Source organism: Protomyctophum parallelum (assembly GCF_964188405.1).
Source record: "Protomyctophum parallelum genome assembly, chromosome: 7".
NCBI lineage: Eukaryota > Metazoa > Chordata > Actinopteri > Myctophiformes > Myctophidae > Protomyctophum > Protomyctophum parallelum.
The window spans coordinates 43411325-43417426 of record NC_139705.1 but is presented as its reverse complement, the minus strand read 5'-3'; the positions used below and the strand labels follow the sequence as shown (position 1 = coordinate 43417426).

Below are 6102 nucleotides of genomic sequence, written 5' to 3'. Positions count from 1 at the left end.
TCGGGGGTCCCATGTGGCACACAGCCCTGGAAGTGGGACAGCTGCTTTGTTTTGTTTTCACAGGGTCCTGTGTGTGCCTGTCTGGTGACATGGGAAGTTAGACATCTTTCTTTCCTTCATACTTGCTTCCTCCAGCCATTCACTTCCCAGTTAGCTGCACCATGCTCATTGTTGAACCTTTGTTTCAAATGTTCTGATTTCGATGCCTGACATTAAAGCTTGGAATTTCAGATTCTGGATTCTCCAAATTCCCAATAATGCATCTGTGGTTACTGTAGTTAGGACCAGCATACAGGCCTGAGGGAAACCCATGTTCTGGGTCAGAGGTTTGGACGTAGTGCTGACATGGTTGAGTACAGGCCCAGATCCCTCAGCTTAGTGTGGAGCTTGGAACTTGATCTGACTGTATCCTCAATAAACACAGGACATTACATTGATGGTAAATGAAATATATTTAGGAAATGTAACTGTGTTTTATAGTAAATGATAAAGATAATATCCATGCATTGTCATAGCAGATCCAAAATGACAGGTGGTAGCTGGGTGGTGGAGGGTGAGCAGCAAGCTACAGTAAGTGTTAAAGCAGCAGCAGAACAGACAGCAGTAGGCAGAGGCAAACAGCAAGTAAGGAATGAGCAATGCAACTTCCCATTTAATTATTTCTATGCTGCTAGCTATTAGCATAAATCCCAGTTCCCAGTGCCACCATCCCGGGTCCACTAGAACGAACGGAAATACATCGACTCACTGGCCTTGGAACGTCTTGGGATCCACCTGTACACTCGTTCTTAATAATCAGATTAAGGTAAGAAAACAGTTAGTCCAGAATTCTCCTTAAATACGGAGCTCTATTATAAAACTGTGATTGTTTGAGAATATAAGCATGGAGCTGAGCAGCAACTGCACATTTTGCTCTGTGCATGTCTGTACCAAGCGTGACCCTCATTAATGATGCCTTGCATACTTATGAGCTTGTGCATAAATATTGTACGAAGGTGTATTTATTTACCTATTGTGCGTCTTGGTGTGTGTGTGTGTGTGTGTGTGTGTGTGTGTGTGCGCGCAGCCGTGCATGCGTACATACGTGCGTGTGCGCACACGTACAGCACCTGTGCTCCAGTTTACATCTCTCTCTCGTGTTCAAAAAAGCAGTATCCAACAGAGTGAAAAACCTTCTCCCCCGCCTAGCCGAGGTTATCTACTTTTTCCTGTGTGTACGTTTACCGGTAATTAATGACTGCCGTGCTCTGCTGACAAACACAACCACAACAACAACACAGGGACATGAGAGACACAGAGAAAGTCCAAAAGCACAGAACACAGAGCAACTGTACACACCAGCTGAGTTAGAGCCTATTGCATTTGAGAATTTGATTGGGACAAAGAGGGGAGTGCGTGTGTGCGTGCGTATATGCGAGAAGATTGAGACTGCCAGCCCAAATCTGATATGTGACCTATCCAGATTGGAGCCGCATTGTTTGGATAGCGAAGAACCACAAATAGATTTTGCAATCATACTTGATCACATTCATCAGCTTGTTCAGAAACTAGTTCATAAACGAATGCGACTGAGACTTCAGTCTGGATAGGAAATCATATTAGGGCTGGCATCTAAACAGAGGCCTTAAGGCCTGTATGCACTACACGATTTTAAGCCGGATTTTAACCTGATTGGTCCACTGCAGTTTTTAGAATCGTAATATCTTGGATTCTTATTTTTGCATCAAAACAAGCTTAATTTGCGCCTCATTTCATTTTCTAGCTCCAGCAAACTTATGATACTGATCTCTCTCTCTCATACAGCAAAGCTGACACTTTCAACATCGAAACGCTGTCCTATTTAAAAACATTCACATAGCCTGTTACACTTTATTTTACACATATTTTAGGAGAGCGTGTGAAAAACATGTACTGTGAGTCGAAGTTCCAAACAAACTCCCATAAACTCCCGAATTGTACCATCACACCTGTATATTACCGTATATTACATGTTTATGCCTGCTAAACTTGAGGTTTACGGGCAAAATACAGTTCCTATAATTGCCCGTTAACTCCTCTTTTCACGCAGTGTATTGTTTGCATTATTATACTATTATGCTTGCTTTAACCTGATTGTTTTTATATTGTCTACTGTACAGCACTTTATAACCTTGTTTCGAAAGGTGCTTTATGAATATAATGTACTTCATTAGTTAGTTATGCATTGAGTCCTTGGATGTGTATGCACGCATGCAAGCATGTATGTAATAATAATAATAATAATAAAACTTTATTTGTATAGCACCTTCATGACATCAAATGCAGCTCAAAGTGCTTTACAGAACAATGGAGAATAAAAGAAAAGCAAGGCAACGACATTAAAAAAACAAGCAGTAATGCATACAGTGAGGACATGAATAACAAAAAATATATAAGATCACTTAAAAGCAATGTTGTAGAAGTGGGTCTTGAGCTGAGCTTTAAAAATGTCTACAGAGGCTGCCTGACGAAGGTACAGTGGAGCTTGTTCCATGCCGACGGCCCGTAGAAGCAAAAAGCTGCTTCCCCGTATTTTTAGTTGCCATTTTTTAGGCAAAAGCGAGCAGGCCAGCAGTGGAAGACCTTAGCGGGCGGTTTGGGACATATTTAGGCAGGCAGTCATGTAGGTAGGAAGGTGCGAGACCATTGAGAGCTTTATAGACAAGTAAAATAATTTTAAATCAATCCTAAAAACAACCGGAAGCCAGTGCAGTGATGCCAAACTGGAGTAATAATTATGTTCTCTCATCTTAGTTCTAGTTAAAACTCTGGCTGCTGCATTTTGGACAAGTTGTAATCTGTCAGTTGTTTTCTTAGGCAGTCCTGAAAAAAGTGCATTGCAGTATCAAGCCGAGAAAAACAAAGGCGTGGATTAGAGTTTTTGCATCGTCCAAGGACACATAGGCTCTGATTCGTGCAATATTTCTAAGGTGAAAAAAGGCAATCTTGGTAACATGATTAATGTGTGAATTAAAATTCAATTCGGAATCAATAATAACCCCCAGTTCTTACTGTACTGTTACTGTCTACAGTCAGGTTGCCAAGTCTGCTTAATATTGATTCTTTAGAACCGATTATGAGAACTTCTGTCTTGTCCTCATTTAGCTGAGAAAGTTCTCACTGATCAAACATTTGATGCTAGACAGACAGGTAAGCAGCGGGTCTAAAGCACAGGGATCATCTGGAGCCACAGATAGATATGTACACACACAGCAATAGCTTGTGCTACACATATAGTGGCCTGCCGTGCGTGTGCCGCACCATTGCCTTTGTTCATGTATTGTTTGGGTTTTTCGTTTGTTTGCCTTTTCTGCTTTATCCATGAACAAAGAGAGGACTGAGCTTAGCCAAGTACGGGCCTCCATCTTGTTTTTTTTAATGTAGGCCATGAGATAAACCTCGACGAGGAAAAACCCATGATGGGAAGTATTTAATTCACAAGCAATCCAATCCAGTGTGCAGTAGATTGTAAGGATATGCTTTTAAACCATACTATAGGAAACCATAGTAGGAACTGGCCAAGAAGCAGAAATAAAATTACTTCAATACTACATCGTAAATGTCACATTTTGGAACAACAAATAAAACATCATAATAAACCTCAAAGTACCTATGAAATAAATACAACAAATCACCAAAGTGCCAATCTTTTAGTAGCAGGGCAAGATACACAAAATCTAAACCGAAATAATAAATATATCAGGCATGAACAATAGGCTAGTACATATCCAAACATGTGCAGATGTTGGACTGTGCATCTAGATGATCCTTTTGAAAGAACTTTCAAAGCAACTTTTAGTCTGGACTGCAGTTCGTTCCATGACCAAGGGCCAAAGAAGGCCAGACATTTTTTAACACCCTCATATTTGAATGCTGGTACTCCATAGCCAAGCATTTGACCTGAGGTTGAGACCATTTTGGACAAGTCGAATTTGGAGGAATGTAAGACGGCAGATCACCCAGAATGGCTTTATAAATTAAAATATGACAATATTGTCAACAATCGCTGTTGATACAAAAAAATGAGGTGTACAATGTATGTTCCATGGCAATACCAGGTATTCTAAGCGGCTTGGATCTGATAATTGTTTATTACATTGATACTGCTAAATCCATTAAAATGTAACTTTATACAGTATTTATTACATGCCAAGACAACACAACAAAACAAAAACACATGTGTAGCTCCTAAAGTAGGAAATTAACAATAATTGAAAATGACCATTGGGAGGTAATTACTCACTGTGTCGTGCCCTCCACCGCCGCATGCACACACACACACACACACACACACACCACACACTGAGCACACACACACTGAGCACACACACGGACGGACGGACGGACGGACAGAGGCGCAAAACATAAACACAAACATTGTCCGGGTGGAGTCAACAATGCAATATAATATAAACAAAATGAGAAAGGCATATATTGGATAGTGTTAATGTTTGTTTTTTCAAACTTTAGAGCTCAGATAAATAAAGGTGAGAAAGATTAATGTGTCTATGCTTCCTAGACTCCTGCTACACACCGTGGCCCAGAGATATGATTTTATTACGATTCCCCAGTCTGCACCTACACCCCAACGCACACACGCACACGCACACACACACACACACACACACACACACACACACACACACACACACACACACACCACTCTTTGGCAGGCTCCCTTGGGTTTGGATCAGCATTAAATTAAACTGTAAATCATCTTACCAAAAGACACAAGAGTTACGTCTGGGGCAAGGGCAGCAGTCCCAGGCTCTTTAATAGGAGACGAGAGGGGACTTTATGAGGGAGATTAATAAGAGCTTTACAAACAGCCTTTGGCTGGAGGGTGCCCGGGTGACCCTGTGGATCATAAGGATGAAAGAGAAACAAAATTCAAGACATACAAAATGTGCTCACTGCAATTGGACAACATATATTTGCAGGGGACTGAGGGACTCTGGAGGTGGGGATTGGTGGTGAAGAGAGATAATGAGTTGGTGTTATGAGATGAGGCTGTTCTAACAGAGTGATGACAGATGATGTTGGCAGCCAAACAGGTGGACCGAAGATTGACAAATTTGACAGAGATGTAGACATGCATGCAGGCAGGCAGATCAGCACAGAAAGCATCTTTGCAGGCCAATGCTTTCCAACATTTTTATGTACAAGCGTTGCTCATGACAGAATAAATAGATTTCAGGCAACAGACTAACAAAATGTAGTGCAAACCTAATCCTAACTCAAAACCCTGAACCCACTCTCCAAACAGTACACAGGGGATAGCAGTCAGCGTGCATTTGAGGCCAAGTGCTTCATTACAGAACGTTGCTCCTTGAGGTTGGTTCAGTCTCCAATGTCACTGGCTGTGCACTGGAGTTGCTGGTGCATGTCTGGATTGTCAACCTTTTTCCCCATAAACTCTTCCGAGACTTAAACGCGGTTTGTGGACACTAGCCCCATGAAGCATGGCTCTGATCCAGGTTCTGCTGTGTTCTGAACCATATCAGTCAAGAAATGACAAGTTTGCTGCTGGGGGTGGGAGGACTTTTAGGTTTCTGAACCAATTAATGTTCAGTGGAAACACTCAGAACTGGTACTGAGGTACTGAGGTTCGCGCCAGTTCAGTCTCTATCCTTATTTATACTCTATGCTCACATCCCATTACAGAGTTCTGAGGCAGTCAATGTAAAGCCACGTTGCTTCTCCCCCTCCTCTCTTTCTCCTCTCACTCTTTTTTTTTAACTCATATATTCTCTCTAGTCTGCATTTCTCACCTTGGCTGCAGAGTGCTGGATCTTGAATTTTAGCACATGAAGGGAGGGAACCCAGGAAGCGGGAGAGGGGCGAAGACCTAAATAATAATAATAATAATAATAATAATACATACAATTTATATAGCGCTTTTCAAGGTACCCAGAGTCTCTCTACAAAGTAAAGCAGCAACACTGCTCCGGCAGCGCACCCCGCGCCTCCACCTCCCAGTTCTTCTGCCCCTTTTTCCATACGGTTGTCACATTTTCCTTTTACTTTATACCCGAGGTAAACAAGTCATAGTGCTTTTTCTGGTTTTATCCTCGTAGCAGGTTT

At 41.8% G+C, this 6102-nt stretch overlaps 1 pseudogene across 1 annotated transcript in view; it reads left to right on the top strand.

The window, feature by feature from the left end:
- The first annotated feature begins 525 nt into the window (after positions 1–525).
- Positions 526–6102, top strand: part of LOC310862120 (cadherin-4-like) — a 45514-nt pseudogene continuing 39937 nt past the window's right edge. Inside the window, exon 1 of the transcript in view lies at positions 526–553. The product of the transcript in view is annotated as a cadherin-4-like (transcript). The remainder of the gene's footprint in view (positions 554–6102) is intronic.